Raw genomic sequence first — 18,674 nt, 5'->3', positions numbered from 1 at the left:
CCTCACATATTACATCAGTGGTTTCCTCTGCTTTCTGAACGTTTTATATATTTCTGTGGTGCTCTTTTGCCCTTGATCTAATAAACATAACACTACACAGATGATTTTTTATCCCTCTGGCAGGTCCTCACAGTGGTAACTTGAAATCATCAAAGTTTTCACCAGTTTATCACTGTTAAAGACACCAAGTTCTCACACATGCACTGAGTGCAAGGGAAGAATGAAAGCAATCCCATCTAAAGTTTCTCTGTACAGTCAGCGCACACTGATATTAATCTAGGTTTGTACTTGCCAAGTAAGCAAATGGTTACTACTGCTTGTGTGTGCGTGTATGTGTGATCAGAAGAATTAGTTTGAATTAGTTTTGATACAAAGAACAATAATGTTTTATACTGTCTAGCTGTTAGTAATTTTGATGTGCCACACTGAGGTGATTAACACGTGAGGTTGTTGAACACTGGTACTGTTATGAAAGGGTACTGGAACGTCTACTTTTCAAAGTTCTTGAAGTTCATTGAATAGGAAACTGGAAACCTGAGTTCAAATTTCATCCTTTGTTACATGCATTTTATGTTACCATGGTAACTTCCATGCCTTCATTGGCTCAATTTTCCCTTCTGTGAAATGGGGGGTAACCAGTGAGATACGTTGATCTCACTCAATGTATACTGTATAAAATGTTACTGTATAAAATTGCTTATGGCAGCTGGTAAAATATTATCCCTGTGTTAAAGTGGAAATGATTATGAAAATGCACATAAAAAAGAATTTTCACTTGTTCATAACATGTTTTTCTGTTTGTTTTGTGTGTACACACAACGCTTTTCGGTTTGCTCTTTGCTGCTGTTTGTGACCTGACTAGAATTGTGTGTGCAGTCCCAGAATTTCTAGAAGCAGGAAGAAGGTCCTCTAGACTGGTAAACTGAATTGATATGAAGTTGAAATACTTACCTATGCAGCAGCTGGTCATGATTTTGCACCCTTCAGAATGCCTATCAAGTATCTACAGTGAACAGAATGAAGTTAGCAGTCTTTGGGTATGCATCAGTGTCCAAAAATACAGTTCTAGTTTAAAGTATCAGATATGAAACTTGTGCTGCTTATCATGTGTAGTACTAATGTCCCTGTTATCCCAGAGATAATATTTTCTTTTCACAGCTGCTAAAAGCTCCTAAAACTCTTTGAAAATGGTGCATTGAGAGTCCAATTAGTTTTAAAATCAAATCTTGTGAAATTTGCTGTGTTCTTTGATTATAAAGTGTTTTGGAGCAGATTTCTAAAGCCTTTTGTCTTCAAGTTATGCATAGTCAGATGGAACAATACTCATATTTTTCAGTGTCCCCTAAAAGGCATCAAATTTTTAGGCCCATCTGACAGAACTAAAAAAAACTTTTAATACATGCAAATTGAGATGTTTATTCATGCTGGAAAACCCATGTTCCCATTTATAAGTGTACTGGTTTTAGCCAGACTGGTGCAGTATACACAGAAGAAAGTAAGTGACACCATTTCAGCAAAATATTTTAGGAGCAGCAAGTATGGCTGTGGGCAGAAGATGTAAAACATATATGCCTAAGCACATCTGTGGGCTTGATTTTCAGTGGAGAAGTGAAAGCTTTTTGCATGACTGAGGGTCTGAAACTACTCTTTCCAAAACTTCAGCTCCTGGCAGCCACAATTATGAAAAAAACCTTCAAAATATGATGTAAGTGCAAACCGAGAAGGTATTGTGTTTCTCACAGTTTCAGGATTTTTGCTCAACATTCTTTTCTGCATTAGCAAATGGGCCAAACTTTGAGTGGTTTTATTGCTGCTTATTCTGTACCTTGTAGGATGGTAAAAAGTGTAAGTTGTATCACTTTACTGTTTGCTCATGAGCTCTGTGCAGAAATAGAAACAGATACTGGTGCTGTGCTATTCCTTCCTCATTTCTGAGAAAGAAATAAAATAATTGGGACTATCCATCTGCCTAGTCTTCCTTCCTTGTTACTCCTAGAACTTCTTTTGATGTAGGTTCAGCCTACCCATTAGCTAACACTGCAAAAAGGTCTTAGGCTGTGGGATGTTTTTATTGTCTTGTCTTTTTTTTTTTAATTATCTTCCAGGGGACAAGACTCAACCCCCTTGCACTTAAACAACCCCCTTCCTCCCACCATATGCAAACGACCTGTTTTTATGAGCGCAAAATCCTTGAGATTTCTGTGTCTGCTCTGTATATGACAAAACAGCAGAAAAGGATGACCTACTTCCAATCCTCCCCACCAACGTTCCTGCTCTTTGGGCTGGTTAAAAGTGATGTAACTCTGGTATCATTTTTTCTTCGCCAAGGAGAAGTTCTGACCAACTTTTGGCATTGAAAGGAAGAGGTCCCCATAGCTTCATATGAGTCTGTAAATTATATTTTTTTACAAGAACACCCATAAAGTGTATGGAGAGAGTGGAGAGATGTGTGGGAGACCTGAAAAACAGAAGCCCCCTGAAGGCCTTTCCATCAAGCTTTGCAAATGCAATACTGTGAAAGGAAGGGTATGTAAGAAAACTGTTATATTCTGTCTTGTTGAGAGAATATATAATTGCTGAATATCCAAAAATTCCTACACTTCAAAAAGCCAGTAAAACATTGAATAGATAATCCTGGATTACACATCTGCACATCCAGTTTTCATTGCCAGCCCAATTAGCTGTTCGCATGAATCTTTTTCAGGCAAATACAGATGCTTGAAGGGAGACACAGGAAGGGTAGGCACTGCTTCCCCCTCAAAAACAAACAAACAAAAAAAACTTTGGTATTTACTGTCTTTAACGTGAAAAGGAAATATAAGAATTGTCATCAATCATCAGTCATAATCTCTTCGAGCATGTTTTTCTGTGTTCTGCTATGAGAAGATAAAGTGTGTAGAATATCCTCCCCCCTCCAAAGTTATTCAGCTTTTTATGACTAAATTTCTGTACCTTTAGTTTGATTCTGTCCTGAGCTCTCAGACAAGAGCTGGCTTCAGCTGCAGTTACAGGTGGTCAGTGCCTGAACATCAGGCCACGAGTTCAAAGTTAATACCAACAGCACTCACAGCTGTTGGCTGTGGCGTTGGCTGTATGGAAAGGTTGCATGCAAATGTGTAATTGATTTTTGTTCCTTGCTTTTTTTCTTCCAAGTATAACTTCCAGTTTGGCTATGTTTGCTGAAGAAAAAGTTAGATATGCTAACTGGAAGACCACAGGGGTCCAAAATAGACCAGTCTCCTTCAGCTAACGTTCAGTTGAGTGATGGCTATGCGATAGAAATGCAGTCCTTTTCTGCTAGGTAAGAGAACAACAGCTTTAACAAAAAATGACTAATGTGAGGGAGGAAGAATATTTTTTCACATTTGTACACATAATGATAATAAATAGATCGGGAACATTTTGAAAGGCTGACACTTCAACCATATGACTTAGGTAACGCAACACTGTCAGTTACAAGTTGTGTATTATACGGGAGAGGTTGGAGTGTATAAGTTTCAGTTAGTTAGTTTGAAGAGAATGGGGTTAATTGTATAAAAACATAGCAAAACTAATGGATTTCATGTGTTAGTTTTTATCCAGTCTCTCCTGTAGATTCAAAGCAGTTTAAGTCAAAAAGAAAGTAAGTTTCTAAGGACAGGAAAAAGAGCTGATGGTTGCATTTACTGGAGATCATTCTGGGGGAATAATCCCTTAATGTTTATACCGCTGTGCAATTTATATTATGTTTATTTTTATAGTTGTTTCAATGACAGAAATAATCTGCTCGAAAACTGTTCCTAAGCAGGAAGAGTCAGTGCTGTTCCTTTCCAGGTAATGCCAAAGGCTTGACTGATTCTCACGTTAGGCTGCTGTGATGACTCTGACTCAGACCAGGTTTAACCATGACTGACAGGATGCCTGTCAGTGATCATATCCTCATCTGGGGGTGAATGATGCTGATTTGACTGGAATGATACTACTGATACTAAATGGAAAGTCAGAGCTGTTTCTCTCCCATTAGCATCAAAGCTGAGATCAAAGTATAACGCAGGAGGTAAGGATTCTTCTTTCAATTAGGCTCTGGTCTCTTTAATTAAAAACAAACCCAAGTCATCTTTATTGTGTCTGGAAGAAAATAGTTGCTGCCTCTTTGCGGCTGTCTTTTGGAAAGACCAAAACATGCTTGCCTGTCAGATTACCCCAGTTTATTAAACATCTGTTTTCTGTCTCGTGTAAACCTTCTTTCCCTCTGGAAGTGTTCAAGCTTTGTGAAATATGCAGGCTTGGGAAATGTCATTTGCTTTGAGGGATTAACACCTGGTTCCTTAAGCGACAGGAGTCTTTTAATAGAAAGCAGAGTGAGGGTATAATCCTTAGTAAACATCAGCTGTAAACATTTCATTTCGATTTGCTTTTCTCTCAGAAGAGAAAGACTTCCTTGTCTCTAGAATATCTGAGAATAAAGACCAAATGGTCTTGGTCTACAAGCATTTATCTTCTACTCGAGTTCAGATGTTGTGCGTTGGCAGGGAATTTCTGTGCCTGATGCCCAGAATTTTCATTAAAAAAAGGACCTCATAATCCTGCAGGGGCTGTGCTTTTTAAGACTGATGTTCTGGGGTGGGCTTTCCGTTCGGCTGGTTTTGTTTGTGCAGCCATATAATGGTGGTTCCTACTTCCTTTGTGGGGAAAATGCCTTCTATTAAGGGTACTCCCTGCCAACTTCAGGCCAGTGTAAGTATGCCAGGAAAAGCTTAATATTAAAAAGTCTAACTGCTTACCACAGCACACGTAATCCTTGCTGTTAGAAATTTGCACAGACATTGCGCTATTCTATTAAATCTGAAATTTCATCTGCATTTTTATAAACGTTTAAATTATTTTCTGTAACATTTATGGGCTATGGTAATTGCTTTGTCCTAGCTATTTGCCCCTCTCCTCAATATGCATATTATAGCCGTTAAAGTTTCTCGGAGAATAAAACAGTTTTTTAAAAAAGAGCATTAGACAATAAGGCAGTGCAGAAACATGAAACAGTGTTTTATGCTTTCTTAGCCAGCTTCAACTGTTATATGAGCTGCATTTTTTTTCCAGCTTAGGAAATGAACAGCAGGTCAAATGTCAGTTATTCATCAGCCTGAGACTTTCTTTTCTTCTCATGCCTGAAATTATTTGGCCATCGCTGTCAGACCATTTCCAATGAATATCAAGCATTTAAATATTCACTAATTGTCACACCAACCCTGCTGGATCTTCTGAAATTAGAAGAAGAAAAACATTTTTTTTTCTGCAATTCTGAAACAGATCAGCTACACTTTTCTCAGTAGAAGAGTATTAGTAGATACCCAATATTAGTAGATACCCAATAAACTCTGATTTTTGCTGACAGATGATTAGAACGTCCTTGGTGAAAGGCTGGAAATTTTGGCTACTGTTGTTAATAATTTATGTGCTTTTCAAAATGGAAGAGAAAATGATCCAAAAGCAAAATTCTGTAACCCAAGGCAGCAGGCTGTTTAAACTGCTGGGTTTTGGTGTTTTTTTTTTTTTTTTTGCTTTGTTTTGGTTTTGTTTTGTTACAATGTTCTATAGAACGGACAGAACGAGTGAGAATATAATATAATTGCCAACAGATCCAGCGCCTTTTCAGGCTGGATTGATGTATTTGGAGATGACTGGGAAATGAATGTAATTGCCTTGAACGAATTAACCTCGGCATAGTCAGGGAAGGCTTCTCTGTTGCCTTTGCCCCTGGTTTCAGCCGACTCGCCGTGTTGTGCTCGCTCCATCCCAAGGCAGAGCATGGTGCTGGCAGGGGCACGGGCAGCCTGGCCCAGGAGGCAGCACGGGAGCGCTTCCAAGCACATCTGTTCCCAAACACAGACCACATCTGTTCCTGTGGGTTGGTTTGCGGGGTGCGGGTGCGATGCTCTGTGTGGGGAGCGTGGGCTCCCGGCCCAGCTGCAGGCTGCTCCCCTGGGCCACCCGGCTTGGAGGCGGCGGCCGTCCTGCGAGCAGCTCAACATCTGCACCCTTCCTCTTCTTCAGGAGCACGTGTGTGGGTGAGTGGGTAATCAGTGGGAGAAGTAGAGATTCAGTGCATTTCCTCCTTCAGGATCATGGGGGGGATGTTCTGACTCTGGTCAGAGGAAGGAGGGGAGCTGGACTGTTGTCTGCTTCCTTCCTCCCCCCTGAGAGCCAGAGTCATCTCTTCTGGCTTTAAAGGTTTTTAAAACTAGATGTCAGTCTCAACTAATCGCTCTTCCATTTGTAGTTAAGGGTGAAAACATGGTACCTTCAACAGGCTGTTCATCATGCCTGACTCGGATTTGTATTTTAGGATGAGATTAATTGCTCTCTGGAGCTGCTTGTATATCCCTGTAAGGAGAGCACAGGGCAATGGCTTAGCCTTCATTTATCATCTAGGCACCTAACTTGTTGCACAAATTCCTTTGTTTCCTTTTACTCCCCATCCATGTGAGGTGGTGAGTCTTCCCTGCACCCCGTAGCTGGCAAGCTATGCTGGCTGGCTCAGATGTGCTGGGGGGAGCAAATTATAACTGCAATAGTGCTGCTTTTCTCTCTCCTAATTGTTACAGGGAAGCTGCAAAGGAAAGCCTGCTTTGGAGGAGCAGTTCATTAGTGCTGTGGTGCACACACGTGCCATGATTAATTTACTTAAGCCTGTTCTTTGCCAGCACAGGGTGGTCAAGCTTAGGTTATTTTCCTTAAGCTCTGTATGAAAAGCAGTTGTCTTTGCTTCTGGCCATATGCTCTGGAGGGGCATAACAGATGAGCAAGATAAGCGTTTGGGAGAAAATAGCTGCCTTCTTCCTCTACCTGGAGAGTGATTGTTTAAATAAGTGTGTTGTCTGCAGCTAAAGAACTGCAGCGTAAGTGTGCTGCTTTGCAAGAGCACAATCTCATGGCAGGCTTCAGGCATTTCGGTGCACTCCTGGCTTACGCTCCCGCACTAAAGCTTGAGCAGAAGATCAGGGAAATTGGGCTCAGATGCAAAGCATTACTGGTATGTGATTATATCACACAGCGTGATGAATGGCCATTCAGAGCACTGTGAATTTCAGGAACTTAAATTTCAGGTAAAAGCATATTTCCCTGTAACTTATTCTCTCATCTGTTTGAGAGATGGAGGAACCTTTATCACGGAATCCTTTTGCAGTTGCTTTCTTCCATTATTTTGAACAGAATGGAAAGCTATCCATGTAAACAAAGGCTTAAGCAGTACAGGATGAAAGAATAGCAAAATTGTATAAATTGCCCATTCGTTTCCCTTTCAGTGCATTGTCTGTTGAATATGGTCGTGTGTTAACAATTTTTGCCTGCTGATAACACAAGTTGTTGAAGTGCCTCTCTCCAGGTTTATTTGTCTGCTGTTGGTTCCTTTTCCTGCATCCAATCTTGCTTTGCCTTTTAGCTTGGGATTTTCTTTTTGCATTGGGATTCATCTCGGTGTGTTCATCGGTGGTCGTCATTTGTGCTTTTTCTTTCCTTAAACCTCAAATCTGCTACAAGCCCTCTCTTTCTACCTGCTTTTGTGGGGCGCCTGTGCTGCTGAGCTGATGGAGCCACAGCCTTAGCAGCCACTGGAGGTGGCACTGGCAGCCCCCCTGCTGCCCTGGCAGGGATGCTCCTCTGGCCCTGTGGCAAGGCAGCTCATGGGGCCAGCCCTGCGTAAAAAGCTTTGATTTCCCCAGCTTAGCTGGAACAACCAGCTTGCTACAAGATCAGGTAGGTGACAGCGTAAGTACAACAGAGCGTATTAGCAGTGGTTCAGATTTGAGTGAAGCTGCTGTAAAAGTACAGAGCTGCAGAAGTGGAAGAGAGAACAAGGAACTCCTCTGACCATTATAATGCATAAGAATGTGACTTTATATTGGTTTGCATATTCGTGCTTCCTTGCTTGACGCTAAAACGTATCTTTTATAGCTTATCCTCCCTGTGCTCATTGTCTCTCCGCAGCTCCTTTCCAACTGCTGGTTGAATTCCTTACTATATACTCTTCAGACTAACAGGAGATAGCATTGCAGAAATGCCCTGGGCACATCTCCTTGTAGGTCTTCAACCACCTTCATTCTGACGATGATCTCCTTCCTTGGCGCAGCGTCAGGATGTTGGTTCTTCAAGTCATGTGCTAGGCTGTACAGGGGAACAAGTGCCCATCACCTTTAAACGCTGTATCTGCAGTGTAGAACTAGGAACCCTTTCTGTAATGTCAAATGCTCATCCATACCCAAACTGTGTGAGATGATCTATCCAGCATTTACCCAAGTTAATTTGTGGTTTTGAAGTGAAATTGGACCAGCTAAAAAACTGTAACAAGGATGAAGTAATTAAAGCAGTATCTCTCTGTTGTTGCACCTGGGCGCTCTGTAAAGGGGCTCCACCAGCTCCCAGGTTTAACAGCCTTCAGAGGACTTAGCAATAACTGCAAACTTGTCTCCGTTGCTCCAACAGGGTGCCCTGACAGGGCTGTGATTACAGTACGCACACACAATTAAACGTTGCCTTTTACGTGACAATGCATAAATCACATAAAATGCATGGCTGGAAGTGTCTGCCAAAGTCTTTGTACCTATTTGAATAAGGCTAGTGTGTTAAAATTGCTCTTGGATAAATATGTCAATTTTTGAATAAAAAGTGATGCATGAGGCACACATCAAGCACAAGATAACTCAGCGAATACAAACAGCAATAGCAGAAGTAGATTACGATATCTCTCTTTCTTATCCCCACCCCCAAAAAGGAGGCTTTGACTGATAGAAATTGCACAAACATAATGCTGCCAGAATATAAATAGCAAATGGTGAGTTATGACTTAGTGCCAATTTGCTTTTTGATGGCCTGTTGGCAGATGCAAATATTCCTGCAGTGCACAGCAGCAGGCAGTTTTTCTCCTTGTTTTTTTTGCTGTTACCTTGTCACCTAGCTTTCCAATTGATCCTGGAGTCCTTTCTTCTTTTTATCTTCAGTTTGCCTTGCTTTTATATTTGTGGGCCTTTTCTCATACTGTAATATCTTCGTATGGTTCTCACTGAATTTATTTGTAATAATCTCCATTTAGTAGATGGTATTTGTGTGTAGATGTTGCATGGTATTCAGAAGCTTGTTCTTCATGCATAGAGGGGGACATCTTTGTTCTTAAAGGACTTTTCATGTTTCAGTGCTTCACTGCATAGTTTTATGATGCTTATAGTTTTATTCCCTTCTGTCGTCTGACCCCCATCTCGTCTAACCCACATCTAATCCTTTTGGTTTTGTCTTTTCTTAGAAGATAGAAAAATGTATTGCTTTGTTTTATTTTTCTAAATGGACAAACTATGTATCTCTTCATAATACTTTGTTGCAGGGATCTCTTTCGGGTCTTCTACAAGCAGTGCATTTTAACAGAACAGCCGATGCTGGATCTGGGATAACTAAGTTAGTGGAACACCTTCCCTTTCTGATTACTGACTTGGATAAACATCAGCCACTGTACGCTGTCTTGGGTTGACAGGCGTAACTGGAAGTATGCTAGGTTACATTATGAGATTATAGGATCCAGGGTCTCCTCAGGGAATGCTGCCTGTTGGAATTAATTTCAGATACCACTATTTTGGTGAACAGAAAAGAAATAAAAGGGATTTAGCAGAATTAAGCAAGTAAATACATGTAAATCTACGTGAAAGAAAATGATTTGTCAAGCTTGAGATAAAAAGTTTTCTTACAGGAATATAGAAGAACTTTGTCAAGTGGTTTCCCAGTGAATCCTAGTGTCAAATTCACACTGATTCTTTCTGCAACCTGAAATAAAACTAGCTCAGTGCTGTCTGCTCCTAGATGTTCCAGAGTAGTTCAGAAACAGCTTTGCATCTAAGAACAAACCCTGGTCATTGGCAAAAGAAAATACTTTTCACTGAAGCACCTGAATGCTCATTGAGAGTGTCCAGGCTAGGACAGGCCTCTGGAGGAAGGTCCAACCCTTTAGCTGAAGGCAGGGTGAGCTATGAGCAGATTGTTCAAGGTCCATGCAGCAACATTTCAGAAATACTAACTTAGGATTCAGGAGTATTTTAGCATTTTATTTTTCTTTGAGAGACTTAATTGAAGTTCAGACTTACCAATGACACATGACAATCCTTCTGGATTCAACAGCTAGGTTTTCAGACTTTTTATACCAAATCAAATGGGATTGCTTTTAGAGAAACAGAATTAGGAGAGGGTAACCTTGTTGCTTCACGTAACGTAAGCTGAGTCAAGCCATTGTTATTTCTTTTTGTATCCGTTCCGTGAAATAAACAACTTTGAAGAGGTATATGCCTTTCAGTGGAAAGGTCACTTCTCTGCAGAGCATTTCAGATCTGTGCTGCCTACACTTCGTTACAGGGAAGATCGCGTCTACAGAACTTAGCCAGGAGAAGTGGCTAAAGGTTAGGGAGGAAACAGTTCAGCATTTTCTTGGGCTGAGGGAACAAATCCTTTGAGGGGTCAGTTAACACTGCTGCTGTTAGTTTCGCTGAGGTGACTTATTTCCTGTGCAGATACAGCAGTGTTTCAAACAGAAACGTGGTGTCATTCTGAAAATGAGAAGGGCGTATTTCAAAGTCAGAGATCTCTTGGAATATGGACTCAAAAGGTTTCGTTGCATGTCCCACAAAATATTTGGCAATCAAGAGCATACATGATGCATTTGAACCTGTAAAAATCTTTTTGAAAAGGCTGGGGTTAGAGTAGAGAAAAGTTGAAAATGGCAAAATTATAGTAGATTAATAGTTTGGCACAAAGGGCTTTCTTCAGAACTAAGTGGCTGTATGTTTTGATTTTTTTTTTCACTCTGAGCTGCTTTTATGTAGGATGTTGTAGGGGAAGAAAAAAAAAGATCTTGAGTTTCAGCCGTCATGGTAATATTTTACTGAGCATTAAACTGCAAGTTAACTCCTGCAGCTAAGAAGTTCAATAATTCACTGGCCACTGCCTCTTCATTACTTGAAAACTGAAAATTTGGATGAAATGGAGCTTGTCAGCTTGACACTAAAGTAGCACAAAAGGATTACATTACTTAACACAACCTAATACTTTTGCATCTGTTGATGGTTTACATGTTAACATTTACATTTTTCATTTCAAATGAGAACGTTATTTTAGCAAGAGATGCTCATTTTGGGCATGCCTGGCTAATTTGTCTGTAAATTGTAATTATTCCAGCAGATAAATAACTTACACCCCTCTCCCACAGACATCTTAGCTCCACTCAGAGGTAATTCAATTCCTTTTTGGCCATCAGATCCTCACATGGAGATTAACCAGGTGAACAGAATCGTAGCATGATAGAAGTTACCAATTACCTTTTGTTTTCATCTGGGGACACTTGAAGGCCCCGAAAGGCTGTGCAGTGGTGCTGCAAATTCCTTTGGAAAGGTCACACGTGCAGAAGGCGATACCATATCAATGAACTTCTGGAAATGGTCCTCGACTTCCTGGGTCCATGGGTGGTGGTTGCCAGGGGCTGAAAAACACTGCTCTAGCATGTGAAGTCCTTGGTCAAGTATATGGGCGTTTTGCTCCAATGTATAAAGTAATTTCTCTTCTTCTTCTTCTTCTTCTTCATCACTCACAGTTATACGCTGTATTTTGACCCTGAGGATCACTGTGGCAAGGAGTGGAGCCCTCTCTGTAGAGGGAGTGCTTTTGCCTTTGCTTTCAGGTTTCAGTCCAGGAGCAGGTTTCTTTTGCATTTTCGTACCTGTAGCTAGGACCAGGCAGTGAGCTTGCCACTGAGCCCATGTGTTTGCACACTCCTTAGTTGTTAGCTGGGTATCCAGATGTGTTTTAGGCTGTTAGAGTGAGAGTTGTCCGAGATAAATCTGGTTTTGGGTGAGGACTTGTCCTAAGCTGCAAGTCAGGAGGCCTTTGGGGCTGGGGCTGCTCCCTCATCCTCTTCTGGTTAGAACTGCAAGCATAGCCCTGGGATACGGCTGAAGATGTGGCATCTCCTCTGGCAGGCAAGGTAGCAAACATATTGGCTTCATTTTCTTCTTATGTTCTTGTTGTGTACCTTGTCCATTCCCTGATCGTTCTGCAGAAAAATCGTTCTGTAGAAACATAAATGCCCTACTGAGTAAGGCTGCTTGTCCCTCTGGCTTAGTAATATTCTGTCTCCCAAGCTGGCATGTGAGTGGGCCCCCCTGCCTTTCCCTCCTCATTCCCCAGCAGTCCCTTCTGAACCTGCTGATACTTCTGACCTCTACAGTCTTATGCAGCAGCAAGTTCAAGCAGTTTGCTGCTACTTGTGTAAAGAAGCACTTTATTTTACCTGCTCTAAATTGATCCATTATTTTTAGCAATTGTTTCCTTAATCTCTGCTTTGTAAGGTTTGAGCTATTCTATTTAAATTACCTCACAAAAATGACGCAGTTATTATTGGAAATGTTTGTTTTAGTGAATTACAGTTTCTTCAGTCACTGGCTGGAGCAAAGCGCTGGGTGAAGAAGAGGGATCTGATTATTGGGAGCAGATCTCCTTTGGTGACTGCATGCAAAAGGGTGATGGAAGAATGGGGGGAAAGCTGGGAAAATAGGGCTTCTGAAGATGCAAATGTACAAGAAACGAAATTAAAAGAAGGGAGGGAGAACTGTGCTGGACTTGTATACAAGTGTAACTTTCCAGATTTATTACCTTTTTTTTTCAGTACTTGACGCACTGGTGGTCTGATGCATTCGTGCCTTAAACATCACAGCATGACACAGTCACATAAAGAAGCAGCTCTCCAAACCAGCAGTGACTGTACAGCAGAGTCAGTGGCAGAACTGGAGACAGGATCCCTCCTTCCCTCCCTCCCTCCTCGGTGTTTAATTGCCTCCTATCAGATGCTTACGCATAGCAGAGAGTTAATGATGTGGCTCTTAAAAATTACTGCAAATTGCAAGTCTGCTACGTTAATATGATTAATTGCTACTAAAAGCTGTAGCTAAGATACTGCTAAGGCACAGTTGTTTATACAGCTATAAAGTTGAATGTGCAGCCATAGCAAAACTTTCTGTGCCCTTCTGTCCCTGTTCTGTGTGCTGGCAGAAAGCGAATGGTTGTCTGGTTTTATTTTTGGTGGGTTCAGTGTAGATATCAGAAGAAAGATCTTTTCAACAACATACTGAATACAAATTGCAATGTTTTAAATTATACAGGAGTGAAGAAAATAAATTCAGTAAAAATACGTAAAATAACCAAGCCAGCACAGGCAGTTACAGATACCCTGAAACAATGGATGCTTGACTTTCAAAACTAAAGCTAAGTGACAAATTTACCACTAAAGTGCTGCAAATGAGCCTAATCCAGCTCTGCACTTCTGAACATTGCAAGCTGCAGAAGTTTAAAAAGAAGCCCAGGCTTTTGAAAAAACAAGCGATCAAGAAAGAACTGTGGTTTGGGTTTATTTTGTTTTTGAACCCATTTGTCTGAGAGGTGGTTCAATGTTTTCTCTTGTCAGCACATGGGAGTTTGTCGACTGCGTGGCTTCACATCTCCACCCTGTCTCTCTCTGCTGCTCCACTTTTCATGCTGGAGCCCTACGGCTCTCTGAGCCCCTTTTGCCCATTTTGGGGTTCAGTTTCTTGTTTTCTAGACTCCTGCTCCTGTTTCAGCCTCCTGCCGGCTGCCCAGGAAAGAGCTGCCACATGTATGATGCCGAGTATTGCTTGCAGCAAGTGCTGACCCTTGGGAAGGAGAGTGCCGGCTGACTCCTGCAGGACAGGCTGCCTTCTCCAGACGGGCCCAGAAGAGAGGCAAGAGCAGCTGGAGCAAGTTTCCCAGCATCTGGTTGAGATGACCAAATTACCAGAAAGATAAGTTTCTTGCTGATTTGGCAACAGAAATTCCAGTCCTGACTGGATTTGTGATTCATGGAAAAGATCAAGTAAGCATTGGTGAGGCCAGTCCTGCTTATTCTTCTGTTCTTTCATTTTCAGTTTCTCAGTGATGCAGTGATTGAGATAGAGACATTGAAAGGGAATGTTCGTGTTTAAAACAAAATTGGAAGCATTTGGGTTTTCTTGCATCCATTTTAAGAGAGTGGAAACATTTTCCTCTTTGGTACAAGAAAGCTTTTATTGAGCCAAGCTTGAGCTAAGTTTGAGAGGAGTCAATAAAAGTTTGTAAGTAGCATGAAAGTTTTTCAAGTTTGCTTGAACTTCTGTCACGTGAGCCTTTGTCCCGAATAGAAAATGTTTAGCTTGAAGGTTAAGATGAATTAGGTGACTTTCGATTACCCAAAGAATGAAGGCTGTGTTAGTATCCTCATTCCTGCTCCTTTGCATATGGTTCTTTCATCCATTTAGTCTGTGCTAGTAAAGAAAGAGGACTGTTTGAGGAAGGCACTGTAGAGCACTCTGTCTCTCATCCAGCAACAGCTGAATACTTTATGGAAGTATATTAAGTCCCTGACAGGAGAAGGTAGCCAGCTGGCTGCTGCAGCAGGATGTTCTTATTCTTCCTCGCAGCCGAAAAGGAGGAGCTGGCAGAGTGCCTGCCGAGCTTGCAGGGAGAAAGGGAAGACGCAGACTCATGCAGTATTTTAAGTAGGTAGGCCCTTAACCAGAAAAATAAAGGAGAAAGCACATTTTTCAAGTCTGCCCAGGCCACCAGCTGGAAGGTGGTAAAGGGCTGACTTTAATACGGGTAATTACCACCCAAAAGCCTCCATGCTTTGGGATAGGTTAAGAATCTCCTTGCTGAAAGGTTGCAAGTCAAATAGCTACGCCAGTATTTGTCTTGCTTGAGACGGCACGCAGAGTGGTGGTGTCTCGCTGCGTAGAATGGCGATGTGACAGTTCTGCGAGATCCAGAGTTTGGATATTCTTCTACTATCCTCTCTTACCCTGGTGAGCACACTTCAAGCCCAGATGTCAGCGTGGGCTACCAAGAATGATAATTGAAAAGAAAGAAATTCGCATTATAATTGGCAAGCCCGGCAAAGAGGGAGCGTTAGAACAGTACTCACCCTTTCATTATGCCAAATTTTGAAGCAACATGAGGTACTATCCAGTTCGTCATCCATTTTGAAAAAGCAAGCAGGTGAAAACAGCTTTAAGGGATTTTTTCTCCACAGCCAATTAGTGCAGAAATAGATGTGCTTGGGGGGTGGATGAGCAAACATGCTGAACTACAAGTGTTTGAACCAAAGCAAGCCTTAGGTCATTGTTTACAGCCTGTTCTTACCGGTGTGCTTCTTTGGATGAACTGTCCTAAGCAACGCTGTGTGGGTGCTCCATTGACTGATAAAGTGAAGCTCCTCGTTTAAGCACTGAAGTTGGCAGTCCAAGAGAAGTTTTCAGTAATGCAGCGAAGGAATCTTGCTGGCTTATACTCAGAGGACAAACCAGATCTGGGTTCTGTGTTTGCAGATGCTGTTCAGTGACCTCTACTGTATTTTGGAACAGACCTTCTCCCAGGCTTATCACAAGTCCTGAAGGTAAAGATGATATTAAAAATAAGTGTTAAGGCCTCTATGGATTTTTGATGGAGTTTTGGGTACTCAAAAGGTATTAGAAACACATATGTCATGGAGTTTCAACCATTACACATTATGTATTCAGACAATCACAGATTCCCAGAATGGTTGAGGTTGGAAGGAACCTCTGGAGGTCATCTTGTCCCACCCTACTGCTCAAGCAGGGCCACCTAGAGCAGGTCACCCAGGACTACATCCAGATGCCTTTTGAACCCAACCCAACTAATCCGGGCAAACAGTTCCAGTGCTCAGTCACCGTACAGTTACAGTTACTTGAATACATAGTCGTACCGAACCTCCATGTCCAAAAACCAGGTCTCCAATTATATGAAGATGATTAAATATCTGTGTGGTCTGTGTTGATCTTTCAAAAGGCAGGAAGTACTGCTGTGAATTGCTTTCCCTTTTTTTCCTTTTTTTTTTTTTCAATGACCTATTGGGAAGAGTTGGGGAGAAAAAAAAAAAAAACACACTTGAATGCTGCTATCAGTTTACTCTCCCTTTCCAAGCTGGCAAGCAGGCTTGAAGTAAGCTCTGATATTTGTCTGCTCGTTCACAGTGAATCAAACGTTAACTAAAATATTATTTCTGACCCCTACGTGAACTGGTTACAGCACTGGTTTAAGATTACAGGCTGGTATAACGGGTGCTGTTTTTAGCGCTACCTTAGCTGCTGTTTGTCTACCTGACAAGATTAAAGATCATCTGACAGTGTTAGATGCAAATAACCAACCTGCCTCAAAATAGCAGAACTGTATACGGAGGTGGGGGAGCCTTTTGTGCGTCCATCTGAAGTCTGTTTTTCCTTGACTTTAATTAGGAGCAAGCACAGCCACAATGGAAGCATTTAAAAATATGGAAATACCTCACGTGTATAACATGGCTACTAGCTGAGATGCTGAAAGTAACTGATTGTATCAAACGTACCGTGTCTTCTCTGCTTGCAAATTCGTTTTGCAGCTTGCAGACCTGCTTCAGCTACTGGTGGAGCTCCGTGGGCAAAGGTTGAGAGGCGGGCTGGGAATTTATGGTGCTTTTTCAGTTGCTTAGAAAAGAGGCAAAGAATACAGCTCAGGTTTCTCTTAGCAAGTTGAAGGAATTTCGGCCGTTGTTTTCAGACTCGCAACTGCTTGAGGCTTCAAAGCCATGTATGTGTGAAAAAGGGGGGAAGGAGGAATACACAGCAGTGCTAATCTCATGTTAACATAAAAGAAAGGGTTGAAACCCCAGCTATAGGAAAACATCTGTGGTGGCAGAGAGGATATTCAAAACACTCGCATTCAGCTGTCTCAGAAGCAGGTACTGCATCATAAAGAGCTGTCCTGTTAGGCAGGATATCAATTGCATATTCAGTTTTTTATAATCTGTGGCTATTTTTTCAGTTTTTCTTCCAATAAAGCAGGAAAGCTAGAGGTGTTCTTTATTTTTTTTATTACAAAATCTGACCAGCTATTTTGATACTGAGTAATCTGTATGCAATATGTGATAAGAATAGCCTTTTAAAGAATTTGTCATTGATTTAGGATTCATATATGAAGGCGAGAGGTTGACATTAAAAAATATTACCTCTAGCATCATTTGGAGGAAGAAAATAAGCAGCTTTAATTGCTTATTTTTACATCTGATCCAAATGGTGAGAGCACTTAAACATCTTTCTCCTGTTTTTTACCGTGTGTGTTGTCAGACTCCCAATGTCTCCAGCTGAAAAAGGAAATTAAGCTGGAATCCCAGTTCCGCATGTTCTTTTGTGCAGCAGCACTTTCTCACAACAGGGCAGCTACTTGAAACGAAGCAGGAATGCGTTGTCAGTTTGTCTCAAACTAGTGCTAGCCACATGGGAAAAGCTCAAGAGCAGAGGGAAAATCTTGGCCTGGTTTGTCCCTTTTTACATGGGAGCAGAGGAATTCACAAACCTCAGGGAACGCTGGTCACTGGGTACAGGAACTAAAATGGTTGCTTGTTTCTGAGGGCAAGCTAGCTCTGCTATAGACTTCTGCAACAAATCTAGGTCTGCGAGTTGGGTTAAAAAAAATCATTTAATAAGCAAAACAAACCTGGTGATTATTAAAATATCTCATTTCTCTCCTACAGTGTAGTAATCTGTTTCAAATTCCAGATCACTGAGCAAAAAAAAGCTAGATTTTATAGCAATCAAACAATAGCGCTATGTAAATATACCATTTAAAGAGAGAGTGAGAGACCATGTACATATTAGTATATAATATTATAGGATCACAGGGTGGCTGAGGCTGGAAGGCACCTCTGGAGGCCACCAGGCCCAAGCCCTGCTCCAGCACGGCCACCCAGAGCAGGCTGTCCAGGGCCATGTCCAGGCGGCTTTTGAAGGCCTCCAAGGAGGAGACCCCACAGCCTCTCAGGGCAACCTGTGCCAGGGCTCCGTCACCCACCCAGCACAGAAGTGCTCCTGGTGCTCAGAGGGAGCCTCCTGGGTGCCAGTTTGTGCCCAGGCACTGGGCACAAAATGAGCCTGTCTCCCTCTTCTTTGCACTCTCCCTTCAGGTATTTGTAGACATTGCTAACAAGCAAAATAATATTATGAATGGCATCCTTGGCAATGGCAATGCTTGTGCTTTAAAGCTGTGGCAAAATTGCTTTATATAATGTTTTCCAATTTAATTACATCCATTTATCCATTTTCTTGCATCCAGTGTAGCAATGGCTGACTTCACAGAGCCGACCAGCTCTGTGGGGGTAGCTGCTGTCCTATACCATCTTCCAGGCTTTTTCATGCAATCCAAGTAAAGCGAACATCCTGACACAGGAAAGCCTGTTGTTAGATATATGGAAATACGAGGAGAAGCAGTATTTCTAGAGGAGAATCTGTGCAAGACTATGGTTTAAGATTCCTGCAGTGATGATCTGCTCCTTCCAGGGAGATGGAGCCGCACACTTTTAGGAATTTACAAATTTCCAGATCATTGATGCCTGTAGCGACAATTGCTCTGCAGGGCCCCGTGTATGCAGTACCACTTCATGGCATGAGGGCTGTTGTGCTGGAAAGGAAATCTCACTGAATGCATTAGGTTACTTTTATTACTCCGCCAGTGAATTCTCAGGAGTTGACAACCCGCTCCTGCGAGCCGAGAGCTGAGGGATGAAACTGCATTTCAGCTCCTGCCGCATGTGGAACATAAAAATACAGGTAAATTGGGAGATCAGGGTCTTTTATCAG

General features: G+C 41.8%; 1 protein-coding gene and 1 long non-coding RNA gene across 6 annotated transcripts in view; both read left to right on the top strand.

Annotated features, from left to right (window-relative positions):
* Nucleotides 1-18,674, top strand: part of FARP1 (FERM, ARH/RhoGEF and pleckstrin domain protein 1) — a 210,004-nt gene that overhangs the window by 44,306 nt on the left and 147,024 nt on the right. The window lies entirely within an intron of this gene.
* On the top strand, nucleotides 144-13,740 carry LOC126913448 (uncharacterized). Its single transcript, XR_007708753.1, has 4 exons — nucleotides 144-2,526; nucleotides 3,154-3,301; nucleotides 3,741-3,813; nucleotides 13,617-13,740. It is a non-coding gene; the product is annotated as an uncharacterized LOC126913448 (long non-coding RNA).

This window comes from Cygnus atratus, chromosome 1 (genome assembly GCF_013377495.2).
Source record: "Cygnus atratus isolate AKBS03 ecotype Queensland, Australia chromosome 1, CAtr_DNAZoo_HiC_assembly, whole genome shotgun sequence".
In the NCBI taxonomy this organism is placed as follows: domain Eukaryota; kingdom Metazoa; phylum Chordata; class Aves; order Anseriformes; family Anatidae; genus Cygnus; species Cygnus atratus.
This window is presented reverse-complemented; position numbering and strand designations above follow the sequence as displayed.